This window comes from Drosophila melanogaster, chromosome 2R (assembly GCF_000001215.4).
Source record: "Drosophila melanogaster chromosome 2R".
Classification (NCBI taxonomy): Eukaryota; Metazoa; Arthropoda; class Insecta; order Diptera; family Drosophilidae; genus Drosophila; species Drosophila melanogaster.
The window spans coordinates 8,295,528-8,313,258 of NT_033778.4; the positions used below are offsets into that span (position 1 = coordinate 8,295,528).

At 43.0% G+C, this 17,731-nt stretch overlaps 4 long non-coding RNA genes and 1 other non-coding gene across 5 annotated transcripts; 4 read left to right on the top strand and 1 right to left on the bottom strand.

Annotated features, from left to right (window-relative positions):
* Positions 1 to 2,578: 2,578 nt before the first annotated feature.
* mir-280 (mir-280 stem loop) lies at positions 2,579 to 2,673 on the top strand. The gene has a single exon (NR_048062.1). It is a non-coding gene; the product is annotated as a mir-280 precursor RNA (primary transcript).
* Positions 2,674 to 8,967: 6,294 nt separating this feature from the next.
* Positions 8,968 to 9,568, top strand: lncRNA:CR44447 (long non-coding RNA:CR44447). The gene has a single exon (NR_124467.1). It is a non-coding gene; the product is annotated as a long non-coding RNA:CR44447 (long non-coding RNA).
* A 4,399-nt stretch (positions 9,569 to 13,967) lies between these two features.
* lncRNA:CR44448 (long non-coding RNA:CR44448) lies at positions 13,968 to 14,718 on the top strand. The gene has a single exon (NR_124468.1). It is a non-coding gene; the product is annotated as a long non-coding RNA:CR44448 (long non-coding RNA).
* A 275-nt stretch (positions 14,719 to 14,993) lies between these two features.
* Positions 14,994 to 15,707, bottom strand: lncRNA:TS18 (long noncoding RNA: testis-specific 18). The gene has a single exon (NR_124469.2). It is a non-coding gene; the product is annotated as a long noncoding RNA: testis-specific 18 (long non-coding RNA).
* A 410-nt stretch (positions 15,708 to 16,117) lies between these two features.
* lncRNA:CR44450 (long non-coding RNA:CR44450) lies at positions 16,118 to 16,418 on the top strand. Its single transcript, NR_124470.1, has one exon. It is a non-coding gene; the product is annotated as a long non-coding RNA:CR44450 (long non-coding RNA).
* The last annotated feature ends 1,313 nt before the right edge of the window (positions 16,419 to 17,731 follow it).

A 17,731-nucleotide genomic window follows, 5' to 3' on the forward strand; every position in this document is an offset into this window, starting at 1 on the left:
CCCTGCAAACTTCGGCACTCAATGCTTCGGTATTCTGGAATCTGGATTCTGATTCTGAATTTTGGGTTCAGGTACTCGCATACGCACAACGGAAGTTAATTAATAAAATATTAAAGGTTATTTATTATCATTTAAGTTAATTACAACCAGTGCAGAAGGGCAGAGCGACAGGAAGTGCCAGGAAAATACAATTTTCATCTTATAATGATGTTTCATCGAAAGGGCTGTTTTGAGCCAAATGAAAGTTAAATGAATAATCTATTCAAGTATCTTGCGATTTTTCTGGCTTATTAATACATTGAAGTAAACCATAAACTATAATAAATTTTTTATGCTTAGGGTTCCATTTAGTTTGTATAATATTTATAATTATTGTTAGTTTAGCTTTCGTAGCGCACATTGCATTAGTTAGTTCTTCTCTTCTATCTTTTTTTTTTTGCCTACTTAAACAATTTCGAATGGCAATTGCTCTTGAGCATAATAATTTGAGCGTGCAATAGCCATGGGCCAAGTTCCCACGGATAAACACCGTGATTATGAGCCACAATTGTGGTAATCTGCGTGCCTGGAGCCTGTTAACACCGGCGATATAAGAATGTGCTAATTATAGAAAGTAAGTAGAGGAGTCAAGAGCTGCAACTACTTAGCCAAGTCGGTTGAAAGACCGCAACTAATTGGTGGTAATTGTCTGGCCGCCTCGGCTCGTCCCGGCCTGGCCAATAATGAATTCAGACTTATAAATATGTTAAAATGATGCGGTACTCATGTTGCATGCAGCTGACTTGTCGTGGCCCCAATCCGAGCCCATCTATCTAGACACTTCGCCACCCTTTTCAATTAGTTCAGCAGCTTGTGTGTGTCGTGCGCTAATTTTCCAATAAATTAATTTCGCAAGGAAATCTAAACAAAGGCATTTTCGGGAAGCTGCGCCCAAATGCAAATTTTCGGGCCAAGAACTGTCAGCGCTTTCCAGGACTTCGTCGTCAGCGCGGGCTTTGTGTCTAAATTAATTTGCTTGTTGTTCGTCCTTTTGGTCCTTCTGGGCGCACTGCGTCTCCTTTATGCCAGCGAGGGGCCACGAAGGGGTTCGCTGAGGTACCCGGCACATAATTGCATTTATTATTGAGCAAAATGAGTAAGTTATTGTGGCCATGACAAAAGGCAACCGCATACATGGCGACATCGCAGCCAGGACGCACTTTGTGCGCCCAGGCCAAAGCGCACACCCACCGGTACCAAACCGCCTTATAGACATGGTGCTGCCGCCCTGCTGCGTCACCTATTCAAACTCGTAATCAATATATTATGGCTGCTCCTTTGACTTTTGACTTTGTGCCGTCAATGTCAGTGAAAGATTTCGCCGGGTTCAAGTCGTGTAAGTTCCGAGTTGGAGTATTAGGGGGAATATAAATTATACTAGTTTCCAGATTGAATTCATTATGTTTGAGCGTAATTATGGGTTGGGAAATTTTGATAGCTGTTTGCAAAATGAAAAGACGCCTTCTTGATGGATATTCAGCTGAATCCTGCATCCTGCCTGATTTTAAAACAGGCTGTTCAAAGCTAAGGCGATCTAATCAAATATGAAATGTAAAACACTTACAGATTGCAATAATAGCCCTGCCCCATTTTATTATCCACTCACCGCCACCACCACCACCAGTTAATCCTGCAGACACTCGGATAGTTCCATTGTTCTAAGTAGAGCACTTTCTCTGATGGTATTCTAATTGAAATACGTAAAATAAAATTATGAATATGCAAAACAAGCAAATGGATGACAATGCTAAGCAGCTTGGTTTCGGTTTCGGAGTGGAAAATGTGGGTGTCGGGCGGAGGATGGTTATCCCCTGCATAGTGGTAAATATTATGCTGAGAAGCCGTCCACGTCCAGAACCTTGGCATAATGAAAACTAAAATCAAAATGCTTGATTATGATGGTCGGTGCAGGGGGGGGTAGAGGAATTTGGGCTGGAGCTAGGAAAAACATCAAAAGTTTTGCATAATTCGCTTATGCTTAAAATTGTTCGAGTTGTACTTTCGGGCTCGGTGTCGGGAGTTGACGAATATTTTTAATTAAAATGTGTATAATCAGAAATGTTGAGCCTCGGCCGAAGGCGTTGCTTATGTAACAATTATATTTTCAGCTCGCTGTGGCTGTACACCCTATGTTATGTGGCACATAAGACGATTATGTATTGGGCAATAAACGAATTTACAACAGCTGCAGTGGAGCCAGGATATATATGTGCTGGGATAAATTGCATTGCATACTTCCAGGCGCCTTGGAGAACGTCTACAAAATTACCAATTTGTGCCGTATGCGCATGGACATGTGTGTGTGTGCCTATGTGGGTGTTTATATGTGGACATTGAGTATCACTTATAATTAGAAACTCAAAAATGCACAAACACATGGCCGAGCGAAGTTGCTAAGGATATGCAGTAGACAACAACAGCCCTGAGCAGGACAACGACATCGGACCAACCCCTTCCCTCCCCTCCCCGTCATCCTGGCTATTTAATGCATATTTCGTATAACTTTGATGTGCTGCAAATTTGCCTGACGTGTGTATGCTGGCTTTTATGTATTTACGTTGCATATGAAATGATATTTATAGTAAACAGATTATTTTATATGCAGGTATATGCAAGTCGAGGTCCTCCACACTGCACTCGCCGCCTCGATCCTACGCTCCTCCGAAATAATGTGTGTCTGTGTATCCGTGTGTGTGTGTGTGTGTGTATTTGTGGCTTGTAGAGATGACAAAGACAGAAATGTCTGCTTTGTCTGTTGTTTGCCAGGACTCGCTCGGTTGCTGTTGTTGTCTCTTTAGGCATATAAAATGATTAGAACTAATGGTCAATATGCAGATGAGTGTTGAGTGTAGTTTGGTGTTTATTTGGACAGTGGGGCAAAGTGGTATAAAATTGCTCTTACTAAAATAAAATTTTGCGAACTTCTAGAAAAGTAATGCAAGAACCCTACAATGAAGCCAATAATGTGATATCATTAATGATGTTTGATCTATTAACTGTTTTATTGTCAGTTTTATTTACTCTGTCTCTTTAAATAGTTTCATATCTTGTATTCAAACCTACTTTTTAGGTGCACATATCTTGACCTTGCCACAGGGTGCAGAATCTTTCCTGCAGCCATCGAACTCGTAGCTCCTTCCACGCTGCAGGGCAGATTCGACCACAACTGCATCCGAGGCATCTGCAACTCCATCTGCATACTCATTATATGCATTATGTATTGGCCGAGTGGGCGGGAAAGAGACGGAGCGCTGTGCGCATGTATCTGTATCCCAGGGACGCTCGGATAGATGTGTATGCTTCGAGAGCACTAAACAAATCAAGTTTTACTCAACATTATTATCAACATTTATGCATTCAGAAGTCACCCGCTCCACACCGAGGACTTGGCACCGAGGAGCATGGAGCGGGGAGCGTCAAGCGAGAACCCAAGCCCACCGAAGACCCTAAGCCCACAAACACACACCAGTCCGAACTAACTAAGCCGAATTGGAAAGACATTGCAGCGATGGCCCGAAAATGCAAACTGCCGTGGTGCCCCCCTTAAGAAAATTTATCGAAATGTTGAAACAGATTTTATGCAGCCAGTCGAGGGGGGAGGGGGCAAGCGGTGGCTCTTCGGACGGGAACGGAACGAAAGCGGGTGTGGCGGGGGAACTAGGTGGAACGGGAGGACAGCCGCATGGACAGCACTTCCCTGCCCGCTCCCGATGCCCATCAACTTTGGCTTCGGCTTCTGCTTCTTCGAGGTTCCTAATTTAAATGCAAATGAGATTCATTTGACGACGACACCAACATACTTTGTCCATGTCCATGTCTTGCGCTCGCACACAACCATGGCTTTGGCTTTGGCTGTGTGTGTGTGTGTGTGTGTGTGAGTCAGTGTGAGTGTGGAATTTGATAATGTGTGTGTATGTACAATTAGACATCGGTCTGTGCATGTATTTAGTTGCATGTTGTCCTTTCGTACGTACATATCTAAGCTCGCATATAATACATAAGTTGGCTGGAGTTTGTCTCCACTTCATGGGTTTGTGTGCCAGTGTTTGGTTTTCATATATAAATGAACTATTGCAGTGTAAATGAATTAGTCGCAACACAGTGGCGGCGTTTTACAGAGCTTAAACGGGGAGCGAGGCAAAACTAAAAACTAAAAAAAGTGGTAAGCCCCTCTTCAAGAGAATTGTATGAATTCGAATTGAATTGAATTGTATGTTTTATCGAAATTTAGAGGTGCATTCCAATGAATTTAAAATTTGCAATTTAAAATACCTTATTATAAAATTAAAAATTTATTTTATTTGGTCTGATTTGAAAATAGATTTTTCACAACCTACTCGTTGTTCTCTGTGACACATAGCTATCAATACAGATCTGTACTTAGTTGAAAGATAACTTTATTTCAAATATTTTTTTAAGTTATTACATATTTCATAATATAAAAGCCTCCAGTGAGTTCGCTCGCAGGAACTATGCTTAAAAGATAGAGCCTAAAGGCACGCTTATTTTAGGTCACATTTTACATTATCTATAATCTAAATTTTTTGCAATCCCCACAAAAGGGATAAGCCTTTCCCCTCCTTAAGTGGACGAAGCTTTGACCACGACTCTGGCTTAATTAAGCACTTGTCTGCATACATTAAAAGCTGCCACTGTCGCTGTCCTTTGCCGACTGCTGCTGTCCTTTTCCGGCTGCAGCTTCTTCGTTTTCCCTATTTTGCCCAAATACAAAAGCCTATTCCGCACCGATAGCTGCAAACACAACAAACACAGCGAGCAGCAGCAGAAGCAGCAGCAACAACAACTTGGCCGGTTGGCTGTGTTGGACAGGAAGCGTTAGGAAGCGTCAGGACATGCAGCCAGCTACTTGCACTCATGTAGATGACTTGCTGCTCCCCGGCGTTTCCGCTCACGTCTTCAATACATGCACACACTCGCATACATACATATATACAGCAAACAGCAGCAACAACAATGGCAGCAACAGAGCACAATTATAAATCTGTCCACACACAAACACAGGGACGAAATTACCCCCTTTTTCGGACATGGACGTCGACAATGATGGTCATGATGATGATGACGACGACGACGACTACGACGATGATGATGATGACGATGATGACGACGCTACGGCTGCTTAAGTTTTTGGCATTAACAAAGCTACCAGCCAGCCCAACTGTCCCCCCACCCTCGGGCGCCATCAAACCAGAACGGAAACCCAAACCCAAACACACTCGCACACACACTCGCACTCACTCTCCTGCGGACGCATACTAACACATAGCCGGAGTGCCTGACAACACCACACCAACACCAGTGCAATGTCCTTGCCAACGCTGCCAAAACCGCCTTGGAAAATTAGCATCAAACGCATAAAATGACCAAGTCTAAGTCTGCCGCAGTGCGGGAAGGGCCGAGGGGGGAATGTTTTCGGGGCGGAGGACTGTGGAAATTCACTGAAACTATGGAGAGGGGGAATCGGGGGGCTGGGAGCGGAGAGCTTGCATTCTCATTTGGAATTACGAAAATTCAAAATTTACAAACGAAAATGTTATGAGAACGTAGCTTGGGCTAGGATTTTCCCCCATCGTCGTCGCCGTCGCAGTCGCCTTCACCGTCTTCGCCTGCCGCTCCTCCTTCTTCGTCCCGGCCATCCAGTCGCCGTCTCTTTCTGCGTCTCCGTCTACGTCTCCGTCTCCGTCTCCGTTTTCGAGTGACGCACAATAGTTGGTTAGTATAGCAGGCGGTGGGCGGGCGTGTCCTGGGCTCGGCTTGGGTTTGGGTATCCTGGGGTGGCCATGCCGTACAAGTTAATTCAGTTAAAGGACCCAAAAAGTCTGGTGTGCATTTTCGGCTATACAAATGGACGGGGTGAGCTTTGGGCGGGTGGCCGGCTTTGCCTATGCATGTATTAGTATGCGTAGTTAAGTTCTGACGCCAGAACTCTCATAGCCTAGAACACCCATACCCTCCCACTCAGCCCTTTCATTTTGGGGCGGCCAAATGCGTTGTGGTGCGGGCCTGAAGGAACTTTAAGTAAATGAACAGAAATGACAGGCAGACATTTGCATTATTATTAGTACAAGTTGCAGTCGTGTATCTGGGTGAGGAGTTGGGTGGCTGGGTGGCTGAGCGGTTGGGTGGCTGGGGGTGCTTTCTGGTCGGGTGGGTACGCCTCGAAATGCATTTCATTGCATACATTTAGGAGGTTTTCATTACGTCGCAAAGTTCTCGATTCTCGCTCGCTCTCTCTCTCTCTCTCTCTATCTCTCTCTCTTTCCCATTGCATAGCATTTTGTGCATGTAAGTTTTCGGTTACGTGTTTAGCTCCGTGTCTGTGTGCGTGCGAGTATTCCAAAGTCATTCTAAGTTATTGAATGGAATAAAATGTAATTTAAGTAAATTAGAATTTCAGCCGCATAGCAGGATTGTTGGGCCAGGTATGCACTCGAGTAACGAATACATACGGGCCTTGAGTCGGCAAAATACTTTTTGATTTCGCATTCAAACTTATTCCCCCGGCAATCCGTGCATGCATATATTGATTATTGATTCCGAGTGCCAACAGTTTCTCAGTGTTGCTATTGTTTCTCTGAGTTAAGCGAAAGAATGTTAGAAACGGTTAGCAATATAAAAATTAGCTAATGAAATCTTCAAATTTAACCCTACACTTAAATAAGTTATCAACTATATAGTACTTCTATAAAAGTAAATTTAATTTTATTTGGCTAAATGATGGTTGAAAACGAGGAACCAGTATTGTCAAATGGCTCATGCACGTCAAGTAATATAAACTCCTAATTCCAAAATTGACGTATCTCATACAATACTTCTACACACCTCAGAAGTCAAAACTTGGCTTGCAATTGACCATCGCTCCAGGTCCGATTGAGCCCAGTGGGTAGTGGGGTGGTGGGTCGTTGGGTCTGGTGGTGGTACACACATTCGGTTGTCGTCTGGTCGCCCCTACCCCACCATTGTACCCATCCCGTCTATGTCCTCAATTGAAGCTGCTTACCCTGGCGACCAGCGATTTTTTGCCTTGCCATTTTTAGCGCTTCAACCCCTTCCGGCTCCGTCCGCCGAAATTCTTTTATTCTCGCGTAAATTCAGCCAGCAACTTTCTCATACATTTTTTTCCGTTTTGGGGGGAACTGTCGCTTGACCAAATGGTCGCCACCCCACTGCCACTGCCCCCGAGACGACTTGCAGGGTGTCCTGCCCACCTTCCTGCCCCGTCGACTGATTATGGGTACGTGCACGCTGGAAAAATGTGCAGCGACAGTCCCATGTTGCCCCATGCCACACCATTTGTGTATATGTGCACATGTGTGTGTGGGGCCCATCTCATCCCCATCCCTTCACATGCGCCCAAAAGTTTGTTTTGTGTTTTGTTAATTTTTTCTTGGCCGCGAATTTGTTTTCATTTACGTTTTTGCATTGCCCAGGCCAACGCCACACCCACCATCCCCCATCCCCATTTTATCCCATTCCTGCGGGTGTGTGTGTGTGTGTGTGTGTGCTGGGGGATTCGAAAACAACGCGCTGGTTTCGGTTCACTGGAAATTGGTAAAAAACGATGCCAACGAAGAAGCCGAGCCATGTGGAGGACGCAGGAGGACGTCGCCATCGCCATCGCAGCGCCACCTTAAGCCGCACACCCGAGCATTAAAAAGCAAACCCCCATTTCAGCTTTTTGGGCGAGGGGCTTCCCTGGCTCCCAGGATCCCTGGTTCCCTGGCTGATGCTCAGCTGTTCATTTTTATTATTTTGACCATTATCGCGTGTGGTTCGCTGCTTTGGTCAGCAGCCACGGACGCTGGCCGTTTGTTCGAGTCCTGCTGATTAAACATTAATTAAGGAAAACAATGCTCCTGCTGTTCGTTCTGCTCTGCTTTGCTCTGTTCTGGCGCTCTGCCGCTCGCTCTCTGTCACTTTTTGCCACACCCCCGGTTTTCGGCCAAAATAAAAATAAGAACAAGCTCGCGGAATTTGTATAAAAATGCAAAATTACGAATTTCGAGAGTTTCGTATTCGCCTCGCATTGTACACATGTACACATACATACATATATGATGTGGGTGGGTGCAAACGGAACGGGGATGATGGGCCCGGAAAAAAATGTTGCTTAAATCGCCATAAAAAGTAGTAGAAAAATCATCGACAGACGTAATAAATTAAAAATTTTCGGTGGAACGGGTGGACAGGCTTGGACTGTTAAGCAGCGGAAAAGAAGGCTCCGAAAATGGATTGGAAACTCTAAGGGTAGATACGAAAAGTGGTCAAATATTTTGCCTAAATAGGATTATTTTCTAACGTGTTAATAGCAGTAGTAGTAGTGCAGATAGGTGCTGAGTACACTTCTTAGCTTATACTTAAATATAATATTTTTAAAATTAATTAAAATTATAATAAGTGCGTACTGGTGGGAGAGTCCTATGAAGAGTCTAACTTATAACTTTGCGTTAAGTTAAAACCACGTTTATTTATTGCCAACCAGTGACTAATGAACGTGTCAATTCAGCTTTCTATATTATGTCATGACCTGCCCTGACATAGTTTCCAGTGCCGCAAGCTGCTTTTCCACTTTCAATGAGCAAATATTAAAATTCAAATCACGTATTTGCCTTACTTGGCTCATAAACACAAGCACAAGTACTCACACACACACACACACATACAGTGACCCTTTTATTCGGAGGACGCGCATGATAATGCATTTTGTGAGCGCAAATTAAAATTTGCCATTGCATACAATTATGCTGACGTTAACGAGTATTAGAACCTTGAAACTTGTCATAATTACTGCGGAATTGGTGTCAATTACTCGGAAAAGAACCCCTGCAGAAATAAGGGGTTGGAGGTATTCAAAGGATTATAAATATAGACCAAACTACATGTTTCCATGAGAATAACATGGCTATTTAAAATGAATCGGTCGTTCAAACTCAAAACTATGATATTAAGATATTTTTAAGTTCGGTTTCAAATCAGGAAAGCAAAATTAAATAACTTCCGTTTATTTACCTCTTAAATGAACAGGAGACCAGCTGTCTTAGAGTTCACCCACCTGGACACATCTGCACTTTCCTTGGCGGTGACCTCCAATCCAAATTGCTGTTCATTTAAACAAAATGAAATTCGTGCAATTAAGACCGGGCTGCTGCTCTTGATGGCGACGATGATGGCGTTGCATGTTGTTGCGGACAGGACTCACTCACCTGGCCGCCCACCTCCTTGACCTCTGACCCCCCGTCCCCTGCTCCTTCCACGCGCTTTGGCGGTCGCGTCCTTTGGCTGCCAGATGTTCGCGTCCTCCGGTTCCAACTGCTGTTCATGTCCTTTGGCATCTACGTGCAGCTCTTCATTTGCATCCGCAGCGAGGACCTGGTCTACGTCCTTCATTATATGGGCCGCTGGCGGGAAGCAGCGTAAAATAGGTTAGAGGTTAATTTTAGTGCAAAGTTATGCGCCCGAAAGTATGCAATTAGATTGCGCCCGGCCAGGAGCAGCCTCCTGCGATCCTGTCATCACAAATGTGTTGCGAGTTTTGCTACTTTCTAGCTAAAACGGGAAATACGAGTGTAGTTATTGTTAGCGAGTAGCACATAAAATGCGTCAAATAAAATTTAAGCCATGAAATAGTACGATATAATTATATTTATGAAAAGAAAGTCTATTAATTTATATGTCTTATAATACATTTATAACTAAAATGTGAATTTTTAATCATTTAATCATGAAATATGTATAATAAATATATATGTTTATTAATTTTTATGACTTTTGATTATTTAGCTAGTTTTTCTAATGCATATTGGCCCACATCACTACTCAGCTACCTTCTCTGTGTCAATTTTGTTTGCCTGCAATTAGTTAAAGGGCAAAGGGTAAAGGCTGCAAGCGAAAATTCATTCCTGGAAAGTGTGGGAGTGCAAAATGTAATTTTCTCATTAGGTAAATTTTTTCGTAATTGACAGTGTTTTAAGTGAATAAATTTCATAGCTTTAGAGCCCAGCTGCAAAAAAAAACATTATTTCTATTTCCCTTGCGTTATTATTAACCAATGGCACAAACATTTTTTCTTATCTCCACATCATGTTAGTATTTTCAATTTTTCTAAATCCATTTTCATTCGATTTTTCAATTAAAAAAGTCCATAAAATCCTGTTGGGCAGATAGCAGATCTAACACTAATTAGAATGCTCTGGCCATTGGGAGAAAATTAATAAAAATAGACCAGAAAAATAGCGGAAAGGGGAAAATATGCAAAACTGCGGCCAAAGCGTTCATTATGTTATATGGCTCGATATGTCAACATCGAAGCCCCAAAAAACAGTCTGATTCCCCCACCAGTCACCGCATATTAGCAATTCAAATTTGCCCATTAAAAGCGGGTTGTGCGGAGAGTGGGTGGGTAGGGGGGGGGGTGGCAGGACAGGCGAGAGCGACTACAAAAGTCAAATATTGCCCAATTTCAAGATTAATTGTCTACGCACCTTGCAGACCCCGCAGCCCCAACCTACCCACATCTTAAAGGGTTATTCATCGGGCCGGGCGTACAATTAATGCAGAACTCAATAAACTTTTGTCGAATGAAATTTTATGCTAATTAGAAGTTGATTTTTTGGCGCCCGTCACACACAAAAGCGTATCCAAATGATAATGCCTCGCCTCGGACCTTTTGGCTTGCCTACTTGAGACGGCGGCCCATTTTCATGGCCAGGACTGGGTCCAGTCCTCGTCCTGCGGCAGGACACCCCTGATTGATTTGCATTTCTAAATGCGTTGTCGGCATTTGTCGTAATTTGCTGCTGTCGTGAAAATGTTGTCGCATTTTCGTTATAATTATGCATTTTAATTATCTCGATGAAGACGCCCGTCTTTGGCCGGCAACAAAGGGTTAAACTTTGCTTGTTTGCATACGGCCATGCGGATGGGCGGTCCTGTCTTCTTGGCCCTCTAAACGTATGCTAATTTATCATTGGGTTCCTGCTTAAGATGGCAAAATCCGTCTGGTGATGAACGAATTGACGGGGAGACAAGACGAAGTCGATTGATGCTTAAGGCGCCTTGGATATGAAATGAATGAAGAGGAGGATGTGTCAGGAAATAAAATTACATTGCCTCTGTTATAGAGTTAAATAAATAACCTCTCGCTTTAGCAGTTTCTTTTAAGCATTTCTAAAAAAATAATATAATATCATAATATAAAAACTGTTACATGCGCCTGTTTCATTTCATTTAATCCTTTCCTTATTTGCCTCAGATAACTTTATGAAACATTATTTTCGTGGGTGCTAAATATCAACAGACAAGCTCTGTAAAAGCATTAAGAAATTTTGCTCTTCTCGGTCTCGGGGATAAATTGATTATTAATTGCTTAGCTTGACTCTGGTCCTGGGGCAATGCCTTCCCCTCGTTCGGCCATCCACTAGGTACTTCTCCTCTTATCAAGCCCAACTGCTGGTGGTCCTCATCCGCCCGTTGGAGCATGACAAAAGCAAACAATTTATGTCACAGCAGCGCCGCTTTACATAACTCACAAGCCGCTCTGCCCGCCTTGGCCGGGTTTCTTAACGTGGCCCGAACGGCCGGCCAGCTGGTGTGGCTTTCGAACCTGGCTAAGCAGCCCGTGGGCTAAGCGTGCTGCTGATACTGATGCTGGAGCTGATGACGATGAGGATGTGGATGCCAATGATGATGCTGCTGGCCAATGCGCATGCCAGACTCACCAGCGCGGACAACCCAATCCGACTTCAAGTCCGGCTACTGGCTGTGGCATCCACTCATATATGTATATGATTTCGACGAATGCTCGTTATCGATTTGAAACTTATATGGAAAAAACTAATGAAAATCAGCCAAGACCCAGAGCCATCCGAAACGTAATGAAGGAAAACCGAGAGCCTGGCCAAACACACACCAGCCAACGTGGAGCTCGGGCACTAGCGAATTAAATTAAATTAAATGAAAACTAAATTCAAATGAGTTTTCGGTGGCATTAAGAGGACAGACAGCAAAACAGGGACAAAAAAAAAAAAAAAAAAAAAGTAAAAAAATAAGGAGCGAATACGAATCGGAATCGCTTAGGGCCTGTCCTTTGCTATCCACTGATTGTTGTTATTATTTCTTGTGCTGAACGGGTTTTTGTAATGAATTAATCCTCACAGCGCTTGGCAATTTGACTGTTGGTGGCTTTCGCTTCGTTTCGATGCAAATCAGCTGATGGCCTGACAGTTGACCAAGTTGGCACAGTGTCCATAGGGTATTCGTCTGTAATGAGGTAATCCATCCTTCTGATTCTATTCTATTGGAAAAGTCTATTCTGTTAGATTCCTTATTTTTATGGATATAAAGGCATCCTCAGTGTCCAAAATCAGGGCATAATAATTGTTATGTAAGTCATGCAGTAAGCTACAGGTCTTAAGTTAAGTGCATTAGTCATTGCCACTGCCAAACTCCTTAACAAAGCAATGGAAAATTTAAATAAAAAATTTAAAAAAAAAGAGAAATCATTTACTCTCAGATTTCTTACTTTTTAACCACTGCCACCCAATCGCTGTACTTGACGTCTCAACCAAACGAGTCGAAAATGAAATAAAACAAAATCAGGCAGGGCAAAGCAGTGCAAAACATCAGCATCAGCAGCTTGCAAAGAGACAAATGCAAATTGCATGATTTCTTTTGTAAATAAGAAACTGATGAGCAGGAGCAGAAGTCGCGGTGTTTTCGGTTTTGGTGCCGCGTGGGGACGAAAATGGAGAAGAAGCGGCAGCTGGCGAACTCGTCGCGAAATGAAATCGATGGCCCCCAGCGATTGACATGTGCAGGCAGAGGACAGTTGGGGACAACTTATTGTCGATGCAAAATAAGTTGTCTTGCCATCAGCGGAAATTAGTTTAATTGTACGAAGGATTCGAAGGAATCGGCCAGCGGATGTGGTTCCCACTGCAGCAGCAGCTGCACTTCTCCGAAAAATGCAAAAAATGCAAAAAGCACACAGATTTTTCGGTTTTGTTACCGGGTAGGTGATTAACATTTAACTGAGCTACCGAGGGCTTGCCGGCCAAATTGTGCATTCCATCAAACATTTATTTAAACTTTTGCGGCCCAGTTGCAGGATCTGAGTTGCTGCCCATCATCAGGCAGCGGCGAAAGCAAAAAAGGAGTTAAAATGAAATGCATCGCATACTCTTTGGCGTAACCGCATAAAACAATTTTCATTTCCTTTCAACTACCAGCGCAATAAAATATATATACCCGCGCGCAAAAAATGGATGCGCAGTCCTCCGCTTTGCTGGCTCCAAACAGGTAACATCGAAACAATTTTTAACCATTGTCAGCCACCATCACCAGGCCACCCAGCCGTCGATGCGACCAGGGCGCGAATTACAATGTTTGAACAGCACGGCTCGCCTGTCCACTCCACGTCTCTGGACACGTGGATCCGGGGTCCGGCGGGGGATCGGATCGGACTTTAATGGCCACGCATATCCGGTGACTGCCGGAGCGTCCTCAAATGGATCAAGGATGCGAGCGGCAAGGAGGTCGATGCTAGTCGTCCCCTTTCGGCAGGCCAACTTGGGGGGTCAGGGAAACACATGGGTGGAGCGCCAACCCCCTTCCGGACAGCATGCGAGTCGCTCACCACAGAAATCCATTGCGGTTGCGTTTCGAATTTTAAGATTTCGTTTTAACTCCGAAGTACTACAATACATTATTTACAAGATAATTTATCATATCCTTCCATCAAAGCTAAGACTTAGAATGGAAGCAAAATGGAACGAGTAGTAAGGCAATATCGAACATTTCACATGCACAAATCGCATAGGGGATATCTGTATCACCATATGGCTTAGTTTTCCATTTTTTTTTGCACGCCTTAAAGCCGTAAAGTACTTCCCGTGCCGGGCCTTCTAAAGCTCCGAAAATATTTGGCTTACTCCAGTACCCCAAGGACCTCCCGCTCCTTCGGTCGCTCTTTGCCGGCGTTTGGGTCGCAAACAAATTAGCCACGGCAAACAAAGTGGACGACTAGTGGATGATAACCCCAGAAATACAACAACAATAGCAGCAGCGGCTGCTTGTAATTAGTGGCAATAACAAAACTTCATGGCATACTTGCAGGTCCTCAAACGTGTGCCAGTGAGTGTATGTTTATTTTTATGCCCGGCTTCCTCTTCCTTTTGGCCCACTGTGTGCATTTAAGTATGTTAACAAGGAGCGGAGCGTGGATGAGGAACTGCAATTGCAGCAATTGTGCATCTAAATAAAAAAAAAAATAAAAAAACACAAGCGCAGCGCACTTTTCTGGGCCCCAGTTTCTGTTCAGTTCAGTTCCAGTTGCAAGTCGCCAAGTGCCGCTCACTCAAATAAAAAAATTGCCTCTCGTTGTCAGTTTAATTATGACATAAAAATGCCCGCAAGTAATTTGACATCATTAGCCCCAGCCAAAGGATGATGGGTTTAGTGGGGTGAAGCGGGTGGAGCGGGCGGAAAGGAAGGTTCTGCAGGACGACAAACTCAACGAGGACACAATTGTCGGCGGAAGTGCGCACACAACAACACACTCATCGCCCCCGTTGTATTTGTAGCTGTCAGTTTGTTTCGTTGCTGCTGTTCATACACGTTAAGAAAATAATGGGAATACAAATTAAGTTACTATTTGATATGAAAATATATATTCATTAAAGAACAAATAGAATGAACTAAAATGAAAAGTATACTAGTCATAAAACAAGATAAAGCACTATAGTCGCAAATATCTCGACTATCACACACCCTGTACTGGCACAGAAAGAAGAATTAAGATTAAGGTATTCAAGGGGCTAAGCGAGTGAAAAGGCGTACAGACAGACAGATCGACTTTTCTTTTGGTCCTTTTCCTGATTTATTTAAAAAATAAAAAATTTTATAATATCAGCTTGTAATATTTTATACCAAATTTTAAGGAATAATCTAATGAAAAAAACTTTTTACCATTATATTAATTAAAAGTGTATTAGGTGATGCCTCTACAAGGTTCATATATATTGCTGAGTCGTCTTTGGTATAAAATCGGCTGAGTGTACCGCTTCCTACTAATTAAGCGGCGTAAATAAGTTCTCGTCCCTCGTCGTCTATTTCCACATGCAGTTTGTGACTGCAACAATAGTTTTGCTGCACTTTGCATGGCTGGAAATATGAGACAAGTGTAAGTGGAATTCCGGCAGTCTAAGCTCAATTAGGTGCACACAACAACACACACACTCACTCACACAAGCACACACACACACACACACACACATACGGGCGGAGCCTCTCATTTCGACTTATTTGCATGCGAAAACCAGCAGAGGGCAACGAAATTAAAATGGCACGAATAGGTGTAATGCGAATTTTGGCCTGGGAAAATGGTCTTAGCCATTTGGGCTATGCGGCAAGCTGTAGCTTTGTCACGCTCGCACCTCTGGTATCGTCGTCTCTGTCTATCCGAATTGCTGCCCAGGCATGTGACATAATCCCATCGCCTGCCAAAAATTCTTCGGGCTACGAAAATCTTGCGTAGAATGTTGAAAATCATGCTGAAGTCTACTCCAATGCCCCAGGCCAGGTGTCCTTGCTGCTGTTGTTGTTTTCGTCCTGTGTGAGTGTGGCTTATGATTTCTGAGACTCGCACACACCCACACACTGCAGTACATAGCATGCACATGCAACTAATTTTTCTTAATTTCGTTAGTCCTTGTGTGAGCGGCTGCCAAAGTGCAAACAAGCCTGGAGATCCCCAGATATACATATACTCGTACACACACACCCCAGAAGGCGTTGTGTCCAGCATGTACGAGTGATATATAGATGATTTGTATATGAATATGCGATAGGCATCTAAAGCACATAATGCTAAATTTATGAGCCGGCTGCACACCCACATCCTGGCCATCCTTGAAATCCAATGTGTGGATGTGCGCTGCAAATGAATTGAAAATTTGGAAATTTGAAAATTTGCTGCATTGAAAGCGAATTGATGTTGGGACGAACGCAATGTCTTGTGCCAGGACTTAGTGGTTTCGCTTCAGTGTGGGTGACTTCAAATTAAGAGAAATGTTTTATGCAATAAACCAAATGAAAATGTTGATTAAAGTTTTGCTTTTTCAGTTTCCTGGCTAAATTGCACAAAAACTGGAGGGCAATCGGAGGGGAGAGCACGTGTGTATGGAGTGTGTGTTCTTAACATAACACATAAACACAAGTACATACACAACTCTGGAGTACTTTTTAAAGGAAAACGAACTTATTCTAACTTGCTCTTTATTTTAATAGCATTTAATGTAAAAATATATCTGTCAAAAATATCTGCCTGCTTATATGGAACAACATGTGCTTAAGACAAAATAAAACTTGTTTATATTGCGTGTATGAAGAATATATTTTTTAATGCCTACATAAATAAATAACTTCCAAGGAACAGGACAGAATTTTTCTGCTTACTCCAAGTTAGGGCAATAAAAACATATTTTAAATGTAACCATGTAAGATAAATATATTTTTTTTGTAAATTATAGAACAATTCACATATAACAAAAAAGAAAGCTATTTTTGCAAGCCGAAGTTTATATATCCTTTCAGGAGTTGTATATCTGGAAAATAAGCTGGAATGTACCAAATATGAACACTGATTGTTACTGGGAAAACATTTGATGTAGTCGTCAGATAATTAAAGCAGAAATTTTATCTTGCATAATTGCTATATAATAAAAGGTCCTATTCGACTTATATACTATCTGCAATAGAAAGAAGATAATATATCTCATATTTCATGCATATATGTAGCTTTAAAACTAGAAGACGGACGTAAAAACGGACGGACTGACAAATTCACATGCCTATATGGACTCGGCTGATTATATTGATCAAGAATAAATATACTTTAAGTTGGCGCAAACTACTTACTGAAATCCATACACCCTCTTCAATGGTATAAAAATCCGCCATATGCCTATAAAAACGATGTGAGCTCCGTGCTCTTTTTTTTGGATACGTTCCTATAAAAATATAGATTTTCATATAAAGTCAACAAGGTATGAACAACTTTAATATTCAGAATTCAAGTCCTGTAAAAAGAAAGTTGTACTTAACATTTAATGTGACACAAAGTCATATTTAATTTTATTGGCGAGGCTCCCCGCTGCACTCTGTGTGCATTTAACCCCACCCCAAATCGTCGGCTGACCCGATGCCAATTATCAGCCCCGTTGCAGCAGACCCCGCCCCGCCTGCGCCCTCAACGCCCACCTCCTGGTCTCTGGGCCAACATGGATGCGCTGACAGCGACAAACTGTTTTTGTGGCCAGTGGCAACCGCATTATCGAAATCATGGCAATGGCCACAGAGCGTCGCGGGCTGGCCAATAACAGTCCAAAAATGCAATTTTACGTTTTCAATTAATAAACATTTGGCGACTGACTCCGGTCATGATTACAGCAGAAGCGGGGGGCGGATCGGAAGGACGAGGGAGCCAGGAGCCGTGGGACCGGAGGCCTCCAGAGTCGTGTATTTTACATTTGCGGCTGCAAAATTTGGTAAATCATTAACGGCGGAGCAAAGAGCCGTGAAGCGATGACCGCAATATGCAACGAGGATTACATTCAAGGATTTCTTGTGAAGAAGTGTCGGATCCCCGAACGGAAATCCGACATTGAAGTGCAGC